Source organism: Ovis canadensis, chromosome 5, assembly GCF_042477335.2.
Source record: "Ovis canadensis isolate MfBH-ARS-UI-01 breed Bighorn chromosome 5, ARS-UI_OviCan_v2, whole genome shotgun sequence".
NCBI classification, from domain to species: Eukaryota; Metazoa; Chordata; class Mammalia; order Artiodactyla; family Bovidae; genus Ovis; species Ovis canadensis.
The window spans coordinates 84,164,562-84,187,399 of NC_091249.1; the positions used below are offsets into that span (position 1 = coordinate 84,164,562).

Sequence of the window (22,838 nt, forward strand, 5' to 3'; positions counted from 1 at the left end):
GGGAGTTCCAGGGAGAAAGGATTCGAGTTGAAGCCCTAACCTTCGATGTGATGGTGTTAGGAGGTGGAGCCTTCGGGAGGTTATTAGGTTTAGTTGAGGTCAGGAGGGTAGGGCCTCCATGATGGGATGGGTGCTCTTATAAGAGGAACCAACACCAGAGCATCCTGTCTCCGTCATGAGAGGATGCGGTGAGAGGGAAGTCACTCGCAAGTTAGGAACAGGGTCCTCACCAAGGACTAGGTCTGCTCATGCCTTATCTCAGACTTCCAGTCTCCAGAACTGTGAGAAAGAAATGTCTGTTGTTTAAGCCACCCCGTCTGTAGAGTTTGTTTGGCAGCCCAAGCTGATGGATACAGGAGGCTCTAAGACACAACAAATGAGAACCTGGATGAAGAGGCATGTCAAAGAGGTGAGAGGTGACAGGGTGGATGTCTTTAAAGGACTGGCTAGGGTGGGTGTCTTTAAAGGACTGGCCAGGGTGGGTGTCTTTAAAGGACTGGCCCAAGCAGTTCCATGTCCATAGTGTTCCCAGAGCAGTTTTCCTAAGACAGGCTTAGCAAGTACAGGAATCCCCACCTGACAGACTGGGAAGCTGAACCTCTAAAAGTTATTTCCCGGGGTCACATGGCTGATAAAGGGGAGAGTCAGAACAAAACTAAACACTGCCTGGCCCCAGCCTAGAATTCGTCCTCTCCTACCAGGTCTGTCTGTGTGATAGATGTGTTTCAAGCCTAGGTTCCAATCAGAACATAGCTTGGAAAGTGGCAGTATAGCCTGGTCATTAGGCTGAGTTCAAACCCTAGCTCTGCAACTGACAAGCTGTGCGGTCTTACTGAAGTGATTTAACCTCTCTGAGCTTTAGTTCCCACACTAGTAAAACCTCCATGACAGAATCGTCTTCACACAGTTGCTATGAGGAAGAAATATTTCCATGGAACTGAGAAGTGTTGGGCTTACAGAAAGTGTTCAACTAGTGTTAGTGATTAGCTCAGTGTGGGGACACAAGGGAAACCAAGGGTCTCAGAACTGGCCAACAGGAAAGTGAAAACCTTCTGTCTGAACCAGGGTTAATGGGTGCTAGAGGGTTCTCTTCTTGCTGCTCCGCTCCAGCATGTGGAATCAGAGTCTCCTGACCAGGGATCAAACCAAAGACCCCTGCATTGGAAATGCACAGTCTTAACCCCTGAACCACCAGGGAAGTCCCAGAAGGTTCTCTTCTGAAGCTACTTATGTCCACACTCCAACTCTCCTGGGAGAAATCCTATTTGGGGAGATCTGACAATCAAGGTAAACCAGGAGAAAACAAATAGTGCATTCAGATCCTCTGAGCAGGGACAGATGCTACTAGGGCCTGGCAAGCAAAGCTCAGTGGCAGAACTAGGTTCAGGAGCTGGATTTCCAAGGAGTCTTCTAGGCTACAGGCTCTCAAGCTTTTTGAATACAACCCACAGAATGGAACACTGCACACTGCAACCCAGTACACGTAGATAATCGATATATAGATATACATATACCAGGGTTTCTTGAGAGGTTGAGTTGGATAATTTATTCCTAAGGGAGTGGGGAGAGGCCTCTCTTGTGAATTGTAGGATACTTAGCAGCATCCCTGGCCTCTACCTGCTCAATGTTGGAAGCATTTCCTGTCTCGCCATAGTTGTGACAATCAAAACTGTCTCCAGACATTTCCAAACGTCTCCTTAGGAGACAAAATTGTCCACGACTGAAAACCATTGAGGCATACAGATATAAGGAACAAGAGTTTCATAAAGTTTATACTTGCTTACAGAATGTACTCTATTTCTCATTTTGTATTATTAATTAGATGGTCACTTAAAATAGTGCTAACTGTGGCCCACTAACTCAATTTCACGGTGCAAGAACCGTAGTTTAAGGAATGCTGTTCCAGGTGAGGGTTTCTGCTTATCTCAGACCAGAAACTCAGCTGTAACTGTTTTCCAATGTCGCCTGTCCTTCCTAGAGAAGAACCTTTGCTAAGAATTGGGAAGATGTTTGGGTTGGGAAAGTTTTATATCATCTTAGGACCCCTGTAAAATGCCTACCTCAAAGGGTTGGGTGGATGGTAGTGAGATAATCCCTAGAATAATCGCTGCTGCTGCTGAGTCGCTTCAGTTGTGTCTGACTCTGTGTGACCCCATAGATGGCAGCCCACCAGGCTCCCCCATCCTTGGGATTCTCCAGGCAGGAACACTGGAGTGGGTTGCCATTTCCTTCTCCAATGCTTGAAAGTGAAAAGTGAAAGTGAAGTCGTTCAGTCGAGTCCGACTCTTGGAGACCCCGTGGACTGCAGCCTACCAGGCCCCTCCCATGGGATTTTCCAGGCAAGAGTACTGGAGTGGGTTGCCATTGCCTTCTCCAAAGAGAACTACTCCCACAAATGTAATACAGACCCACCTCTGGCCTCTTCCGGCTGATTTGTTATATGGAAGTAAAGCCCGGTAATCTGCATTTTTTTTGCAAATGATTCCACTGGTGGGTAGACCACATCTGGAGAAGCACATGCACCCTGTCAAGAAAAGGATCAGGTTTTACTCCCCTTCCACATACACCAGAGTCTGCTGTTTTCCAGGACGTGCTTGGGTAAACACTGAGTTGGCCATCTGCCTTAAGCCTAGGTGGCTTCAGAGAAACGAATTTTCTCCTCTGATCCTTCTGTCCCAAGTTGTTGACCACCCACCTCTGCTTCCAGCGAGTAAGAAGCCAAGCCGGGACGTGGGGGTGCGGGGGTTGGGGGGAGGCGGGAGAGAAGAGGAGAGGGGGTGAAAGGAGGCGGGGAAAGGACGGTGTTGTAACAAGCTTGGGGAGCCAGTTCCCACAAATCACACAGCAGTTGTTACCATGTCTTTCAAGTCACACCAAGAGGTTTCAGTTTCCTTCTCTAGCAGGCTCATAAATAAGTGGCATAAGATTTCTGTTTTCTGCTGCTGCCAGGAGTTGGGATCGCTGTCCAGGGGCGGGGGGCTCAGTGCGCCGAGGTGCGCTGGGCTCTCCTGCGGGGCTGGCGCCGCCGCGTCTCCAGCTGCGCACAGCAGAGATGAAGCCTCCCGGGACAGCTCCTCGCCTCCCAGAGTCGAGCTTCCTTCCTGTGTACGTGCAGAGACTGGGAAACAGTACTTTAGACACTGCAGTGACCGACACCGCTCCAGGGCTCCTTCTCCGGAGCAGGTGCTGGGAGCGGGACAAGCTCCGCGGTGAGGCGGACCCGGGCGCCACCTGTCGTCCAGCGCGCCTAAGCGAGAGGAGTGTGAAGGCATGAAACTGCTTTGCAATTCCGTGACCTCCCCAACTGACAAGTCAAAGAGAGGGAAAGTGCACCAAACACTGAGTGAATTTACTGAACTTCCTGCCTGTACCAGACGGGTAAGTCTACATCTGAGTCTGTCTCTTTTGGAGAACTCTGGGAGTAGTGAGGAAGATCAAACTAAGATTGCGTTTTTCTACCTGGGTATACAGATGTGCCAGGGGCTTCACAGAAATGTGGGATCGATGTGGGGCCTCTCCTGAAGCACCGATTTTGTGGGGTGAGACATGTATTAAAACATTTTAAATATAAAACTAGAATCTGAAACCGAGGGATTTGAAAGAAATTTTCCTCTCCCTATCCTTAGTCGTGCCCAGCTCTTTGAGACCCCATGGACTGCAGTCTGCCAGGCCCCTCTGTCCATGGGATTCTCCAAACAAAAATACTGGGGTGGGTTGTCACTTTCTCCTCCAGGAGATCTTCCTGACCCAGGGATGGAACCCATGTTACTTGCATCTCCTGCATTGGCAGACAGATTCTTTACCACTGAGACACCGGGGAAGCCTTGCAATTGTGCTCCCCAGACATTCCAGGTTCTGCTTTCACTCTCTCCTGCGGGTAGAGAGATTTTGGTGGTTAAGAAACAGGTGCTGTTGAAGAAGCAGTGGAAGGTGCAGTTAGATAGGCCTGGACCCCATGGAGGCCTCCAGGCAGGAGGTGAGGCCCAGGTGTCCAGGAAAATGCTGAGGTGGGGGAGCTGCAGCCCACCTGAAGGATTTGGAAAGGGACTGGGGGTAGTGGGGTTAGGGAGGACATTCCTAGAGAGAGATAGCAAGAACAAGACCTAGCTGGTGGCCACTGTGTCAGTGGAAAAAGTGGGCTATTTGGCTGGGGTTCTGGGGGTTTCTGAAAGCCCAGCAGGAAATATTTTTTAAATTGATAATCTAGCGAGAGTGTGAATACAAGGCAACCTCATGCAGTACTAGGGGGTGGTCTTAGCGAAGATGTTTTGGAAAGCAGTTTGGCAATATCTGTAACATTTTAAGGGAACGTTCCTTCGACAGAGCACTTGTAGGCTTGTGACCCACAGGGAGACTCTTACAAGCCCACAGGGATGTACAAGGATCTTTACTGCAGCTTCGTCAGGGGAAGGGAAAAAATGGAAACTATGTAACTATCCATCCAGAGAAAAATGCTTAAATAGATTATGCACAGCCCAGCTATGAAATGCAGTATGATGGTTAGAAGGAATGCAGTCACTGGCTGTATACTGACATAGAAAATCACTAAAATGAGGTGGACACTACGGAAAGGGCAGGTTACCTAACCATACATATAGTTTCACTCCATTTATGTATGTTTTAAAGCTATATATTTGTGTGTGTGACTCTCAACAGGAAATGGGAATGAGAGTATGTACTAGAGAGAAAAAAGAACAGAGAAAGGTTTTTCTTTTTATTTCATATATTCCCTGTTTGGCTTTTTTGTATGCAGGACATATATATACACACACACCATTCCTAAAGTGCTCTAAGGTGTTTTGTGTTTTTTTTTAATTGCAGTCAAATACACATCACATAGGGCTTCCATGGTGGCTTAACTGGTAAAGAATCCGTCTGCAATGCAGGAGACCAGGGTTCGATCCCTGGGTTGGGAAGATTCCCTGGAGAACGGCATGGTTACCTACTCCACCTCTCCAGCATTCTTGCCTGGAGAATTCCATGGACTGTATAGTCCACGGGGTTGCAAAGAGTCAGACACAACTGAGTGACTTTCACTTCACTCACACATAAGATTTACTGTCATACCCATTTTTAAATGTGTAATTCAATGGAGTTAAATATATTCACATTATTGTATACCAATCTCCAGAATCATCTTGCAAAACTGAAGTTCTGTACCCATTAAACAGCTCCTTATCCACCCTCCACCTCCCTGCCCTGCCCCTGTCAACCACCATTCTGTTTTCTGAGTTTGACCAGTCTAGACACCTCACATACAGTATTTGTCTTTTTGCAACTGGCTTATCTAACCCAACATAATGTTCACCTATGTTGTAACATATGTCAGTTCTTTTCTTTTTAGGGATAAATAATATTCCATTGTATGTATATACCACAGTTTGTTTATCCATTTATTCTCTAATGGACATGTAGGTTGCTTCATCTTTTGGCTTTTGTGAATAATGCTGCTATGAACATGGGTGTATGTATACCTCTTCAAGACTCAGATTTCAATTCTTTTAGATATTTATCCAAAAACGGAATTGCTGAATCATCTGACAATTCTAATTTTTTGAGGAACTAACATATTGTTTTCCATAGCAACTGCACCATTTGACATCCACACTAACAGTGCCCAAGTATTCCAGTTTCTCCAAATCTTCATCAATAGTTGTTACTTTGTTTTTTTTTTAATAGTAACCATCTAAATTTGTATGAGATGGTATCTCATTGTGGTTTTTTAAGATTTTTTTTTAATGGACCATTTTTAAAGTCTTTATTGATTTTGTTACAATATTGCTTCTGTATTTTGTGTTCTGGTTTTTTTGGCTGGGAGGCTTGTGGGATCTTAGCTCCCCCAACAGGGATTGAACCTGCTCCCCCTGCACTGGAAGGCAAAGTCTTAATCACTGGACCTCCAGGAAAGACCCTCTCACTGTGGTTTTGGTTTGCATTTTCCTAATGGTTAGTGATGTTGAGCCTCTTTTACATGCTTGTTGGAAGTCCTTTGCCCATTTTTAAATTAAATTATTTCTTTTTTATGGTTGAATTTCAAGTATTTAAGTCAGTTTTATTGGGTATAATTTATATAAAAAACTCTTAGAGATAAACTAGGAATTTGTGATTAACATATACACACTACTATGCATAAAATAGATAACAGGAACCTACTGTATACCACAGGGAACTATATTCAATGTCTTCTAATAACCTGTAATGCCACGGAATCTGGAAAATATAGTTTACTCACTTTGCTGTACACCTGAATCTAATACAACATGTAAATTAATTATACTTCAATTTTTCTTAGTTTAAAAATCTTTTTAGACTTACTCTTTTTTGAAGTGTATGGTTTGATAAATTTTGACAACTATGCATTTGTGTGACCAATACTGAAATCAAGATCTAGATTTCAACACCCCCAAATTTCACTCATGCCTGTATGTGGCCGCTCTCCTCCCACTTTCAGAGGGAAACCACTGATCTTCCCTACAGTTTTCCCCAGTGTCATAGATAAGAAATCCTCCCTAGAGGAACTAAATATGGGAAAAGTGAAAGTCACTCAGTCATGTCTGACTCTTTGCAACCTCATGGACTATACAGTCCATGGAATTATCCAGGTCAGAATCTGGAGTGGGTAGCCTTTCCCTTCTCCAGGGGAGCTTCCCAACTCAGGGTTCTAACCCAGGTCTCCTGCATTGCAGGCGGATTCTTTACCAGCTGAGCCACAAGGGAAGCCTGACTCTTATTCCCCTCATCAGACTCTGTGTTTCTCACAGTGGAATCTTATGAGCTACTTGGAGTTTTTTCTAGTGTCTGAAAACAAAGCCTATATAGCATTTTTATCTGGCATTTTTTAACTTCATCCCCTGGAAAACTCTGTAAAAGCAAAGGCAAGACTGATAACTTCTTATATGTCTCCTTTGTGATGGCTGAAAATACCCTGTCAACACACAGCAGACTGACCTCTGCTGGGGAGACCTCTTCAGCACAGCCAGCAGCTGAGGATCTTTGTGTGTGAACATATGGATGTTTGTCTTTCTTTGGGGTAAATAGCTAAGAGTGAAATTGCTGTGTTGTATGGTAACTTTATCAAAACTGCCATACTGTTTTCCAAAATTACTGTACCATTTGCATTCCTGTCAACAATGTGTGAGATCTCTAGAAGCTCCATATCCTCACCAACACCTGGTAATGCTAGTCTTCTCAAATTTAGTCATTCTAGCGGAGAAGGCAATGGAGACCACTCTAGTACTCTTGCCTGGAAAATCCCATGGCCGGAGGAGCCTAGTAGGTTGCAGTCCATGAGGTCACTAAGAGTCAGACACGACTGAGCAACTCTACTTTCACTTTTCACTTTCACGCACTGGAGAAGGAAATGGCAACCCACTCCAGTGTTCTTGCCTGGAGAATCCCAGGGACAGAGGAGCCTGGTGGGCTGCCGTCTATGGGGTCACACAGAGTCGGACACAACTGAAGCGACTTAGCAGCAGCAGTAGCAGCAGTAGGTATATAGCTTCTATTGTGGCTTTAATTTGCATCTCCCTAATGACTAATGATATTGAACATCTTTTTATGTGCTTACATCTTTGATCATATGTCTAAATTGTCTGCTCATTTTTGTTTTTTTAAATCTTATTGACTTTTAAGAGTTCTTTATATATCTAAGCACAATTCTTGAATGTATATATGCTTTGCAAATATTTTCTCCCAGTTTGTCTCATCTTTTCATTTCCTGAACAGTGTTCATGCTTTTATTGTCCTATAAGTGTTTTTTTAATTTAAGAATCAAGCAAACCCAGCAGACAACCCTGCATGCTTGAAGAGGTTTTGAGGAAGGGAAAACTTGCTCTTAGAGCAAAGGAATGCAGAGAAAGGAAAATTCATCCTCCTTCGTTGGGAGGACTGAATGGAAAAGGGGAAAGACAGTTGGTCCAAGTTCAAGGAGTGTCCAAGGCCTCATTGCTGACTGTTCTGCAGAGTGAAGGTGGAGCTCTCCAACAGGACCAAATAATGGCATGAATAAATATGTAACTGCAAACAGGCAAAAGTGTTAAAAAGGCGAAATGCACAGTGCTCTAAGAGCTGAGGACAAGCCCCCTGGCCTGGTGGGGGGTGGCTTTCCTGAGAGAATGAAGCCTGAGCTAAGCTTTGAGGGTGTGGGAAGGGAGCATTCCAGGCAGAGGGAGCTCTCCATGCTCTGGCAAGAGGATGCTTTCTGAAAAGGCCTGGGTGGAATGGTGCCGGTTGAAAAGCAGACAAGGACCAGGCCAAAGTCTGGAGGACTTGGGATGTTTTTTGTCTTCATCCTAAGAGATTGGGATCAAAAATCAGATGATGTGATCAGATGTGCATTTTGGAAAGATTAATTTGGCTGCTGAGTGGAGAATTAATCAGAAAAGAAATGGAGAGTAAGTGTTCAATCAAAGTTAGTTAGTCCATCTCTCTAAAATGGCTACAATTTAACAAACAAACAAAAACCTCAGAAAATAACGTGATGACAATGATACAGAGAAATTGGAACCTTTGTACATTGCTGATTGAAATGCAAAATGATATAACCTATGTGGAAAATAGATAGGCAGTTCCTCAGTAACTTAAACATAGAATGACCATTTAACCTGACAGTTCCACTCCTAGGTATATACCCCAAAGAACTGAAGACAAGGACTCAAACACAGCTTTGTATATGAATGTTCATAGCAGCATAGAGCAAAAGGAGGAAGTAACCCAAATGTACATCAGCTGATGAATAGATAAAATGTGGTAAAACTATAAATGGAAAATTGAAAGTAAAGTGAAAGTAAAGTCGCTCAGTCGTGTCCAACTCTTTGTGACCCCATGGACTGTAGCCTACCACGTTCCTCCAGCTATGGGATTTTCCAGGCAAGAATACTGGAGTGGGTTGCCATTTCCTTCTCCAGGAGATCTTCCCAACCCAGGGATTGAAGGCAGGTCTCCTGCATTGTAGGCAGATGCTTTACTGTCTAAGCCAACAGGGAAGTCCCTGGTGGAATATAAATGGAATATTACTTAGCCATAAAAAATAATGAAAAGTACTAATACGTGCTACAACATGAATGAACCTTAAAAACATCATTCTAGGTGTAAGAAACCAGATACAAAAGGCCAGATGTTGCATGATTCCATTTATATAAAATTGTAGTGTGAGCAAATCCGTAGGAACAGAGATCACATTAGTGGTTGCCAGGGCTAGGAGAGGGGGAAAGGAGGAATGCTGATAATGGGTCCAGGGAGGCCTTTGGGGATGATGCAGGTGTTGTGGAACTAGATAGCAGTGATTGTTGCACAACACTGTGAATATACTACATGTCGCTAAAGTGAATTTCATGTGTATTTGACTACAATAAAAAATTTAGTTTGTCCTCATCTCCCTTTATCTATGCAAGAAGGAAATTGATTTCATTATGACCTTCTGATCCGTTTTTAAGAAATATTTATGGAGAAGGCGATGGCACCCCACTCCAGTACTCTTGCCTGGAAAATCCCATAGGAGGGGCCTGGTAGGCTGTAGTCCATGGGGTCGCTAAGAGTCAGATACGACTGAGCGACTTCACTTTCACTTTTCACTTTCATGCACTGGAGAAGGAAATGGCAACCCATTCCAGTGTTCTTGCCTGGAGAATCGCAGGGACGGGGGAGCCTGGTGGGCTGCCATCTATGGGGTCGCACAGAGTCGGACACGACTGAAGCAACTTAGTAGCAGCAGCAGCTGGGTCTTAGTTGTTGCACTCTGGATCTTTGATCTTTGTTGTGGCATATGGGGTCTTTAGTTGCAGCATGTGGGATCTAGTTCCCTGACCAGGGATCAAACCTGGTCCCTGCTTGCACCACTGGGGAAGTCCCTGATCTTAACTTTTTAAGATCCCGTAACTGCTCAGCTAGTGTACTTTGCATGCTGCCTACCTATAGGATGACTTAAGTAGAACACTGAATAGGCAATAATATTAGACCGTAAAATGAGAAAGTACTCTCTTTTCAGTTTCTTTTAGTCTTTCTGATTGTATCATATTGAAAGTCTGACTTTGATGCTAGTAAAGCCCAAATACCCCTCTCTGTTTCTCTCTTCCTCCCTCCCTCGTTTAAGTAAAGTAGTAGCACATCTCAGGCCCAGGGCTTTAGGCAGGCAGCCTCAGAGCTCAACTTGAATCATATTGTTTCGTTTTCATTGTATTTACTTCTGCTGAAAGCTTCTCTTTAGAGCAAGCGGCACTAGTATTTCAACTATGCAGATGACATAAAATTTTTCCTTTTAAAATAGATTTTTTAAGTGGTGAAGTTATTTTTTGTTCAGTCAGACATTATTTTTAAATATACGTAATTTATTATTTTTATTATCTTAAATATACAGAAATAATAGAGGACCCCAGAAATAGCAAAAATTATGCGGTGACTGTACTAATGACTGAAGTTTGGGAAACAATACACTGTTCAAACACTGTTACTTTTCAGGAACTGGAGCCCATCAAACCTGTGGAAATTACAGGCTGCGGACCAAGTTCTGGCTAAGGCTCAACTTGTAGCAGCCCCCACCCACCCCCACCCTGTCACTGTGTCACTCTAAGGGAGTAAGTGGAGTGAGCCAGGGAGGCCTGCGGCTTGGAAATTAAAGCTGAGGAGGGAGAATCTGGCTTTTCCCCCAAGGCCCTTGGAGCTGACCTCGAGGGTAACTGGGGACTCAGCCATGATTCTCTCACAGAAGTCCTCAACAGGGGAAGGGATGGATGAGTGGTGACAAGAATCAACCAACTTGATGTGTTTCAAAACTGTTTTAATTTTTTTTTTCTTTTTGCTGTGCTACAGCGTGTGAGATCCTAGTTCCCCAACTAGGAATGGAACCATGCCCTCGCAGTGGAGGCTCCGAGTCCTAACCACTGGACAGGGAAGTCCCCAAGAATCAATCAGTCTTGTCAGTCTCACTAGTTCCCAAACCCCAACTCATCCTCCTGCAGTGAGAGGATCTTCTAGAAATGGGTCTTCATGAGCTATGTTCACAGTGCTGGTTATAGCTATCCTCCCACGAGCATGCTACTAGCAGAGTGCACTGCTCTCTAAGTAGCCTCGACAAGCACTCAGACTTCATCATTCATCCATTCAAGGAGCCCCTCAGAGCAATGATTACTAAGAAGCCCTCAAATGAGCACTATTTCTAAATCTAAGATCTAAAAGGCTATTCATTTTAAGGTATAATAAAAGCAGCTCTCTGCATTTTAGTTCTTAGAAAAATCTTCCTAGATAAGAAAAAACATTCTGAGGTGTTTCCAGTGTCCTTCAAACTGATGCCTTGGGAGTCCCAGGACTTTAGTGTAGACAACTGGATTAAATAGCACACCAGTTCTGTAGCTTCCGGCGGGGATGGGGATTGGGGAGGGATCTATAAAAAATGCTAAAACTTCACTGGCGTAAATAAGTAGAAAAGTTAATTGGTCTCATTCCTGCTCTAAAAGACAGTTCTTGATACGGACTTTTTTTTTTTTTAACCCACTCTTGCCTTACACAGGCCTAACTTTGTGCAATACACGTGTTTGGTCAGAGTCAACAAAACATTAGTAATCACAGCAAAGAGTATTTTTAAAGTTCTACTTCTGCCTGTGCCTGGGAACATTCTCATACAAATGTTTCTTCTCCCTTTAAAAACAATTAAGGAAAAAAGAAAAGATGTTCAAATAGTGACTGTATTTTGGCACAAAATGTGTCACAAATCAACATATAACTTTGTATAACTCCCCAGCAGACCCTAGCCAAAAGAAAGCCCTCCCCAGCTGAACTCAGCTCCTAGGGTAGAATAGTCCTGTTTACAAACATGGAAGAGATGGGCAGTAGGAACCTGGTTCTAGTTTAGGGGCAAGATTGGAAGGTCAGGCATGGAAGGGATCCTTATTGGACCCCGGAACTTCTCATATGTATCATCAGCACATGGCCTCATGAGCAGCTCTGTCCTTGGGCTTTCCTAGAAACAGGAGGTAGAGATCCGAGTTCTACACTCTGATCCAGAAGGAACAGTGACTTTGGGTAAGAGATTTCCACCTAGAAAATAGGTCCCAATCTCAGGGTGTCCCTTGTCCCGAAGTCAGGAGAAAGAGGAGTGGAAGGTAGACAGTTGATGTTGCTTCTTGCTTTTCCTTTATGCCTATAGGAGAGAATAAGTAGTTTTCTCCCTAAGTGCCTGGTGGTAAAAAGTGATAAGTTTCTTTGAACCATGTAGATGGGATAGAACTAAAGCATGCCAAAAATATTTGAAGTTAGCCTCACCATAGCTGAAATTTTGATACTAAATAATGCATAGTGTGGACCTGTTTATGAGGACTGGGTAATTTGTTAAATAGTCTTCATTTTGCTGCCCGTTACACATATAGAGCCCCAACCAGCCTTGAGTGCAGAGAAGTGCTCCATGGCTAAGAAAGCCTACTTGGAAGGCATTAGCATCCCAAGTGGTCCCCAGTCCATCACTGCTGGGGCAAGTGATGTCTAAGGAAAGAAAGGACCGAATGGGGAAATAGCACCATCCTGTTGTCAAGACCCGTAGGCAAGAGTGCCATCCATAGGACCCCAGCTTGGGTGGTAAAGGTCCAGCAGAGTAGCCACAGGAGCAGGGTGGAAGGGGCATTTGGGGTCTGAAGGTTCTTCACAACACCCTCCAATCTCTCCACTCACTTCTCATCCCACAGTCTTCCTGTGAAGTCAGCATTGTTGGTTGGAAATAACATCTCCAGGGCTTATGCAAGAAATCTGAGGAATAAATGAGAAGTTGCTTTCATTCCCTGAATTTGTATAAACCTCCTAATTGCTTCCATGTCTGTGGTTGTTAGCCACTAATTATTAGGTGTTTTGCCTCTGTCAGCATTTTCACAAACTATTCCTTTCTGTGAGACATGATAAGCACTTAATCAAGGCTGAGTTAGAGGCATGTGTACCAGAGGGAGGGGGAGAGGGGTTTGAGGCGGTGGGAGGGTGGATAGGAATGATGAGGCTGTGTATGTGGTTTTGCAGCTGTCAGCCAATATGGAAGAAAGAGCACTGAACCGCAAGACACTAAAACGAACCGCAAGGCACTGAAACAATAATAGTAACAGCAGCTGCCTTTTTCCAAAAAAAAGTTGAAATGTAGTTGATTTATAATGATTTACAATGTTGTGTTAATTTCTGCTGTACAACAGAGTGATTTAGTTATATATATGTACATATTCTTTTTTATATTCATTTCTATTATGGTTTATCATAGGATATTGAATATAGTTCTCTGTGGTATACAGTGGGACCTCGTTTTTTATCCCTTCTATATAATAGTTTGCCTCTGCTAACACCAGCCTCCTACTCCATCCCTCCCCCAGCCTCCTCCCCACTTGGCAAGCATAAGTCTGTTCTCGATGTCTGTGAGTCTGTTTCTCTATAAGTTCATTTATGTCATATTTTAGATTCCACATATGTGATAACATATGGTATTGGTCTTTCTGTTTCTGACTGACTTAGTATAATAACTCTGGGTCTGTCTGTGTTGCTGCAAATGGCACTGTTTGGTTCTTTTTAATTTTTTGTTGTTGTTCTTTTTTATGGTTGAGTAGTATTCCATTGTATATATGAACCACCTCTTCATCCATCCATCTGTTGTTTCCATGTCTTGGTTAGTGTGAATAGTGCTGCTAGGAATATAGAGGTGCATGTATCTTTTTGGATTAGAGTTTCGTCTGGATATATGCCCAGGAGTGGGATTGCTGGATCATATGGTAATTTTGTTTTTAGTTTTCTGAGGAACCTCCATACAGTTTTCCATAGTGGCTGCACCCACTTACATTCTCACCAACAGTGTAGGAAGGTTCTCTTTTCTTTACATCTTCTTCAGCATTTGTTATTTGTAGACTTTTTAATGATGGCCATCTGACCAGTGTAAGGTGGTACCTTACCATAGTTTTGATTTGCATTTCTCTGATAATTAGGAACGCTGAGTATCTTTTCATGCGCTCATTGGCCATTTGCATTTTTTTCTCAAAGAAATGTCTAGATCTTCTGCCCATTTTTTTGATTGGGTTGTTCGGTTTATTTTGTTGAGTTGTATGAGCAACAACAACTGCGTTTAACTGTGTCTTTCAAATTGAACCAGGCATTGTGTTGAGTCCTCTGTACCCTCTGATCCTCACCAGAAAACCTTGATGTTGCTCTTACAGATGCAAAGCTCAGAGAGAGTCAGCCACCAACCAGCAAGAGGTGTGTGTCAGTGAGTGAACTGGCTACACATAACAGAACACAAGTAGCAGTGGCTTGAACAACTCAGATGTTTTTCCTCATGTGAGAAGTTGGGGAATAGTTAACCCAGGGCTTGTGTGGTTGCTCCTTACCATTGAGGATGGAGGCCCCATGTGCCTTCTAGCATTTGCCTGTGTTGTCCTTCTAATGTGGACACCAAATCTCTCTTCTGGACAGGAAAAGGAAAGGGACAAGAACAAAAGGCACATACTGCTGACTCTGTCCCCCTTTTATTTAAGGAGATTTCTAGAAAGTTCTATTTCTATGTGCTTCTACTGTATCACCTGGCCTTTTTTTTTTTTTTTTGCAAGATGGCTATTGTGTGCCTGATACTGTACCAGACATTCACATGTATTGTATTTATTCTTCGTAACAGCCCTGTATGAGAGTTCTTTACAACCCCTGGGCTTTGGTTTTATCCTTGCTATTATATAGCTAAGCAATCCAAAGTAATCACTTTCTGTCTCTGACCCCCAGTTTCCTCATCTGTTTTATGAAGGACCAGACTAGAGAAGGAGTTTTTAAAGTCTCCAGACCCTCACAGGGACCATGGATAAAACCCAGGAAGAAGGGTTGTGAATTTGGATGGGGAAAACCATTTCATTCTTATTTTCTCTAACCTCTAGTTGAAATTTAGCATTTCCTTCTATTATGACTGTAGGCAACAGACCACAATAATAGTAGCAGGTTCTGTGACTTTTTTTTACCGAAGGAAATCACAGATATTTTATAGCCTATTATAGTTGTTTCAGATATGTTAAGATGTCGTTTACGTTCATCACTACCTAAAATTGTGGTCATTATTAGAGCTGCCATATTTAATATGTTAATTGAGAGGCATACATCTATATAGATCTACTTTACAAATTTTGTTTTTAATATTTTAGTAACTTAAAAAATTGGGGCTTCCCTGGTGGCTCAGTGATAAAGATTCTCCTGCCTATAATGCAGAAGACACAGGATATTCACATTTGATCCCTCGATTGGGAAGATCCCCTGGAGGAGGGCGTGGCAACCCACCCTAGTATTCTTGCCTGGGAAATCCCATGGACAGACAAGCCTTGCGGGCTAAGGTCCATAGTGTTGCAGAGAGTCAGACATCACTGAAGTGACTGAGCATGCATATTTCAAAGTAATTTATTTTCTTCATAATCATGTGTATTTTGCTTTATGCCTTTAAAAACTTTTTCTGAGAAGGGATCCATAGGCTTCATTGGACTGCCAAAGAGCCCATGGAACAAATAAGACAAAGCTCCTGAAATATGAGAACTCTGCCTCTCTGGCTGTAAATGAGACTATGCCACTAACTATCATGGTCATTGTGAACAACTTCCTTCAGTGCTCTATTTCCTCAGTTTTCTCTTCTGTAAAATGGGAATAATACTAGCCTTATTTAGTTAAGGGCTAAGAGAACCAGGGAAATCTGCATGTGAGTACACACAGATGCAGAGCTTATGCCTGTTCAGCTGTGCAGAGTCAGCTTCTGAAGTGGTAATAAATGAGGGTGATTAAGTTGTTCAACTTTAGACCTATTTCCCAGAGATGCTGATTTTTTCAATCACTTCTAGATAAGTGTCCTGAGATAGTCATATAGATTGGGACTAGGAAAAAACTCAGTAATAAAGGGGAAATTGCACCTTAAATGCACTTGGATAGAACTACTTATGAACACAGGAGATAAAATGAGATTTTTCCCAATGGATCATATAACTCCAATTATCCTAGGCTCTGAGAAACTAGGAGCCTAGGAGCCATGGAATTTTCCAGGCAAGAGTACTGGAGTAGGTTGCCATTTCCTTCTCCAGGGGATCTTCCCGACCCAGGGACTGAACCCAGTTCTCCCACATTGCAAGCAGACGCTTTTACTGTCTGAGCCCCCAGGGAAGCTGGGCTTCACTGATAGCTCAGCTGGTAAAGAATCCGCCTGGGTTGGGATGATCCCCTGGAGAAGGGAAAGGCAACCCACTCCAGTATTTTGGACTTCCCTCGTGGCTCAGATGGTAAAGCATCTGCCTACAATGCGGGAGACCCGGGTTTGATTCCTGGGTTGGGAAGATACTCTGGAGAAGGAAATGGCAATCTGCTCCAGTACTCTTGCCTGGAAAATCCTACCTACCAGGCACCTCTGTCCATGAACTCACAAAGAGTCAGACACACTGAGTGACTTCACTTCACTTCTGAAAAACTTCAGTCAATAAACCATGGTTAAAAGAAAAAAATCACAGATCAATCAGTTATTTCCTCTGTAATCTTTAAATACAGGGATAATTGGACAAATGACTAGAAAGTTGAGAAAGTTGGTTTGTTTCTTTCATAGTCTGTGCCTTTAAAATATCTGTATTTACCAAATATTTATTCATCCAAGAAATCTGCTGAGGTGACTATAATTAATGTTTCAAGTAGCAAAGTAAATATCTACAAATATCTTATTTGTTCAACAATATTTTAGAAATGAGCTCAAATTATGTTTGGGGTGTTAACTTCATGCTTTCATAGTCTTAAACTCAAAGACACGGTGTACTGGGAGGTAGTCAGCTTGGCCAAGAAAGATGGTTCCTAAACAAGGTGATATTTTGATCAGTTTCCCCAAGGACTGTTGGAAATACCCTGGGATGTTTTTGTTGAAGAGGATGTCTGGTTTGCACAATGGAAGCTGCCCTTTTTTTTCTGGCTTTGAGAGAATGGAAGTCTGATTCTGCTGTCTTAGCCAGATAGGGAAGAACTCGGCTAAAAGATAGAATTGAGGAAAATTTTTATTCTACTAAAATAGAAAAAGGAAAGCCTACTTCTATATTCAAAAAAAAAAACAGATAAAAAACTCTGGTTTTCTTATCTTGATATTAATAAGAGGTCATTCATTCATTCATTTACTTACAAGTGTTCCTTGATTGCCCACCTTTAGCAAGGCACTATGCCAAGCACAACAGATGTGGCCCCTGCCCTCCTAACACTTAAGACTAATGTTGATAACATTAAAAATTTTGAGAGACAGGTTCTGTGCTAAGTATTTTACTTATGTGAATTCATTAACGCTTCCCAGTCACCCTAGAAGGAAAATACTGTTACCCCACGTTACATTACAGGTAAGGAATCACAAGTTTAAGGAGCTTGTTCAGGTTTACAGGGCTAGTCAGGGACTGAGCTGAGATTCAGTCTTGGCCAATCTGATGCCACAATCTGTGCTCTGAAACGGGTTGGCAAACTACAGCCCGCTGGCCAAGTCCAGCCCAATGTCTGCTTTTGTAAACAAAGTTTTATTGAAACAGACAAGTTCCCATTCATTTACATGATGCCTTTGGCAGCTTCCATGTAACAGTATTAGTCCAGTAGTTGCAGCAGAGACCACATGGCCCATACAGCCTAAAATATTTACCTGTCCCTTTACAGGAAAGAGACTGCTCTAAAACTCCAACTCTTGCTGCTTCCTCTCCCACAGAAATGACAAGAGGTACGTAAAATAATTGAAAATAATTTTTTAACGTACCATGATTCATGAAATGGAACCCTGTGAAAGAGAATCACTGGAGTGGTGGGGCATGAGCTCTTTAAAATGTGAGTCCCCAGAAAGGGGACCTCCAAGCTGAGATCTGAAACCTGGGACAGAGGTTCTCGCTGAAGAACTTGTAGTTTATTTAGCTCCCCCTATATCCACTACATCTGCAAAGGATGACAAAGAAGCCAGTCTCCTTTCTGGAGTTAAAAGATTGCCTCTCCCTTTAAATGGGAGCCTGGGAGGATTCAGTGAAGGGAATGACAGATGAAAATGTTCAGCATGGTACTTGACACCCAGCTGGCACTTCCCAAACAGCCCGTCTTCCTTCTGTCTCCCATCCTTGCCACCAGCTGAACCAAAATTGGTCTGTTGCCTAAACTTGCAAAGGTTTATACATCATGAACACAATGCTTTATGCTTTAAAATGGGCACTGACATTTAATATAGTAAAGTGAGGGTTGGAAGTATGTGTCCTATACTCAGAACAAATTGTTTGGTCCAGTGGATGAGTCCCAAGGGGGAAAAATGTGCTAGCTAAGTCATTCCATTTGTGGTTGGGGCACAGATTCCCTTTCTTGATCCAAATGGCCAAGGCTGAGGGCAGAGGTGGGGTTGGGCAAGTGGGTGCAGGATGCTTGCCTTGTCAGTCTTCTGCATGAGTCCCTCCAAGACTGTCAGTCTCCATTTTATATGGTACCTTCATCCATCCATTACCAACATTAAAGGCCTCATCTTTAACTGGGCTCTGGGCCATTTGCTTGACAGTGATAAACTGCTGAGTTTCCCTGCCAAGTATATATCCATATATTTTTTATAGATATAAATTGCCTTCAAAGCCACTTCTCCTCTTAACAGTTAAGGTTACTATATCTGCCCACCCGTTTGGTTCTTTAGAAAAATGCAGACTTTGTGGTTAGACCTGGCTTTATGTCCTTGTTCTGTTCAACTAGCTGTGTGACCTTGGGGAAAACGTTTAACTTCTCTGATCCTCAGTCTTGTCATTTGTAATAATAATATCTATTACTGTCATCCATTTATACAATATTTGAGTGTTTCATATGTGCCAGGTGCCGTGCTGGGCTCTTTGGACTTCACAGCAAACAAGGATCTCAATCCTTGTGGCTCTTATAGTCTAGTAGAGGGAGTTATTATAATCAAGTAAATAAATACTTAAGATTGTTACAGATGTGATCAGTGATATGGAGGAGACAGGGTGATGTAATAGAATGAACTACTTAAGTGCTACTGAGGCAAGACCTGTAGAATAAGAATGAGCAAACCATGGGAAGAGCTGTAAATGACATCAGGCAGAGGCAGAAAGGTCTGGAGGTGGGGAAAATGTGTTTTAGGAATACAGAGTAGTCAGTATCCAAGAGGGGCAGTGGTACAAGACAAGGTCAGAGAGGTGGCTAGGGACCAGCTCACATGGGCCTTATGGGTCATGACAAGGAGTTTTAGGTTTTATTCTAATTAGCCTGAGAAGCCAATGAAAGTGATTGAGATACATATAGGGTTCGCATGTTTACAAGATCAGTCTGGTTACTGCATATTGAAGGGATTATAGGGGGAAAGAGTAAAATCAGGGAGGCCAAGGTTGTAAGGATTACCTAAAATTACAAAGGTTAAAAAATGAGCATACCTCCTGACACATAGAATTTCTCTACGAATGCTAGTTAGCTGTTTTCCTGAAAAATCGAAGCCTGTCTTATCTAATACAGTAGACAGTGGCTTCATGTGGCTGTTGAGCATTTGAAATGTGACTAGTGCAATCATGCAAATGTATTTTATTTCATATTAATTAAATTTAAAAACTAGTATTTGACTAGTCACTTCGGAAGTACTTTTGAAAAACTTGGATATATGAATCTATTTTTTAGCTATAAATTTTATGAAATCTGAGTACAGATTCAACTATTTTTGATGAAAATTTAATGTCCAAATTGAGATGTTCTATAACAGTAAAATGCACACATGATTTCAAAGATTTAGTATGAAAAAGAAAATGTAAAATTGTTAATAATTTTCATATTGATTACATGTTCAAATTTAGGACATACTAGGTTAAATTAAATATTATTTAAATAAATTAATTTCACTTATTTTACTGTTTTTAAAGCTTTAAAAAAAATTTAAACTAACATATGTTACTGAGTCCAAGATTACTACTTCTTGCCATACAACAAGCTAATAAATTAAGAGATGAGATGTTGGGACAAGGAATAGAGACTTTATTCTGCAATCCAGCCAACTGAGAAGATGACAGACTAGTGTCCCAAAGAATTATCTTCCCTACATTAGAATTCAGGCTTCTTTTATGCTAAAAGGAAAGGGGGTGTGGCTCGATGTTGCAAACCTTGGTGCCAGAATCCTTTGTTCCTGCCTTCCCTGTAGGTCTGTTTGGTAACAATGTTCCTGTAAACCTCCAACAAGACAAATGTCATTCTTTGTTCTGTGGTCTTTAGAGGAAAAGTGTTATATCTTTAAAGGTCAGAGCCTTGAGAATGGGTTCTCCTGTATATTGCAGGCTATAGGCAACATTCTTTTACAAAGGTGCAAAGCCAGCATGACTAAGCATGGGCCACAGAGCACTTGGGTTAGAGCTAAAGAAATAGATCCAATATGGAGTCAGGTTTGTTCTTGTGTGTTACACATAAGTGTCTCACGTGTATTACTATTGGACATGCTGGTCAAACAGAGACAGAAATCTAGAAATTTAAATGCACAGGATGTTAACTTGTGACATCTTGATTATGTCTCCTATCTAGAAATCTCAACTTGAAGACTAGAACTGGCAAAAAATAAAAAGCAATAGCATCTTTTGGAAACACTAAGAATACAGAATCTGCATGTTAATTATATATTTGATGTGTATCTTAACCTCAGGGAATTCTTTTGGCATCCCTGACTATTCCTGGATATTGGACCTTACTTTAGCAAATTCAAGCACTCCAACTCTGGGAGAAGGAGCCAGGACTTAGAGAACCTGCAGGTGTAAAGCTGAATCCCCAAAGCCAGGCTTAGTAACCTTGTGGTATTATTATATCCACTTTGAGCAAGAGAAGGATCAAGTAAGTCTAGCATAGATTGAAATCTCCAGCTCCAGGGAGCATAGATGCACAGAGCCTCCTAAAGGTTTAGGACAGTGTATTCATAGTAAATCACTGGGAGAGGTAGGAGTGATTTCCATCTCTGCCTGCAGATTCTCCACAAAGCAATTAAATAAATTGCTTTAACTTAAAGTATAGGTAAAGTTTGTACCGGGGTCTGTATGTAGTGCTTTAGGTTTGTCACCCCATTTAAACTTCATGAAACTTTCTGAGATAGGTGCTAAGGTTTAGTGACTTGTCCAAGATCAGTCATATCACACAGCTGCTATGAAGCAGAGCAAGGATTCAAACCCAGGCAGCCTGACACCAGAACCTACACTCTTAGCCCCCATACAGGCAGTAATCCTGTTGACATGCCAGTGACCCACGGGACCACCCTTGAATATAAGACTTCTTCTCTACTTCCATCTCTTCTAGCCATTGCTGAGACTTGCTTACCCCTTGCTAGTCCCTCCTCTGCTCCCAGCCCTGAGCTAGCAGGCCATGACTAAGTGAGCAACTCCTTATGATTGAGAGATGGGTGTGTGCCACTGAGAAATCACCCAGTTGCTCCCTCCAGAAAGAAAAATAAAGAGTAAATGATTATTTTGCTATTCTCCAGATGTATCACTGTACCCACCACAGGGTCTAGTATGCTGCCTAGCATTCATTCACTATTCATTCATTCATGTTCAGCTTTCATTCTTTCAACAAACTTAGGTGATCAGTTCCCTGTCTTGTGAGATGTGAATGAAAACTTCACAAATACTATCACTATTAGTAATATTACTGGTCATCATTAGTAACACTAATAATCAAGTTATATTACTATTAGTAATTGGTCTTAATAGTGGTAATACTGTAACATCTTCATTAATAATATTTGTGGAGCACTTGCCATGCTAAGTACTATTAATATTAATATCACTTAATTAGTTAGCACTTAGTAATTTTTTTTTCTATCTTGAGCACTTAAGTTTTCTGTGTTTAATTCTCACAACAATGGTGTAAGGAAATTCCAGAAGCCTCAAAATACTACACAACCCATGAGAGCACTGGGTTATTCAGTGTTTCGGCTATAAATTCCTGAAAGAGGGTCATTCACCCATGTGATAGCAGGATGTTCACTGACCCCTTACAACTGTAAACAAAGCAGACATGGTCTCTGCACTGGGAAAATCACAACAGAACCACCCCCTAGATGGAAAACACTTCTTTTCCTTTTACAGAGCAGGGTTGCAAGAACGAAGAGACAAAATCTCTAGTTTCCAGAACTGATTGGTGGGCTTGCATCTCTAAAAATGTTTTGTCTCATGCTCTATACCTCTGCAACACCCAACTCCTCCTCATTCCCCAAAATGCTCCAAAGGTTTTCCTGACGTCCTCCAACCTCTCTTTTTGTCCTTTTTATCCTCTTAATGAATTATTCCTCCTCCAACCGACTAACTCAGATATGTTCTTAGTGAATATCTACCAAACAGGTTGAACTGCTTGTTTGTTCTTGATATAAAAAGAAAAGAATGGAGTGCTTCTTCCTTTCGGCTCAGTAGTGCCTTCCTTCATCCCCAGTCTCCCAGCCTTCGCCTCTAGCCTGTGAGCTCATGAGGATGGAGGAAGGCAGGGACTGTTTCTTATTAGGTGTCCTGTACCCAGCTATTGTCATAAGGCCTGTCACATATTATTATTGTCTCTAATGTGCATTAAATATTATGTGCCAAGCCTGTGGGTCCTTGTCTTCTAGTTTATATCATTTTCTGCCAAAAAACTGAAGAGGGAGTAACCACTGTTTTGTTGTTGTTCAGTTGCTACGTTGTGTCTGACTCTTTGCGATCCTATGGACTACAACATGCCACGTTTCTCTGTCCTTCACTATCTCCCGGAGCTTGTTCAAATTCATGTCCATTGAGGCAGTGATGTTATCCAACCACCTCATCCTCTGTCACCCTCTTCTCCTTTTCCTTCAATCTTTCCCAGCATCAAGGTCTTTTCCCATGAATTCACTCTTCACATCAGGT

At 42.3% G+C, this 22,838-nt stretch overlaps 1 protein-coding gene across 2 annotated transcripts in view; it reads left to right on the forward strand.

Annotated features, from left to right (window-relative positions):
* Window positions 1-22,838, forward strand: part of TTC1 (tetratricopeptide repeat domain 1) — a 75,175-nt gene continuing 52,337 nt past the window's right edge. The window contains exons 1-2 of one of the 2 annotated variants that reach the window (XM_069592531.1): window positions 1-3,378; window positions 17,632-17,692. The gene's annotated coding sequence lies outside the window, so the exon portion shown is untranslated. The remainder of the gene's footprint in view (window positions 3,379-17,631; window positions 17,693-22,838) is intronic. The other variant, XM_069592530.1, reaches the window with a different exon arrangement.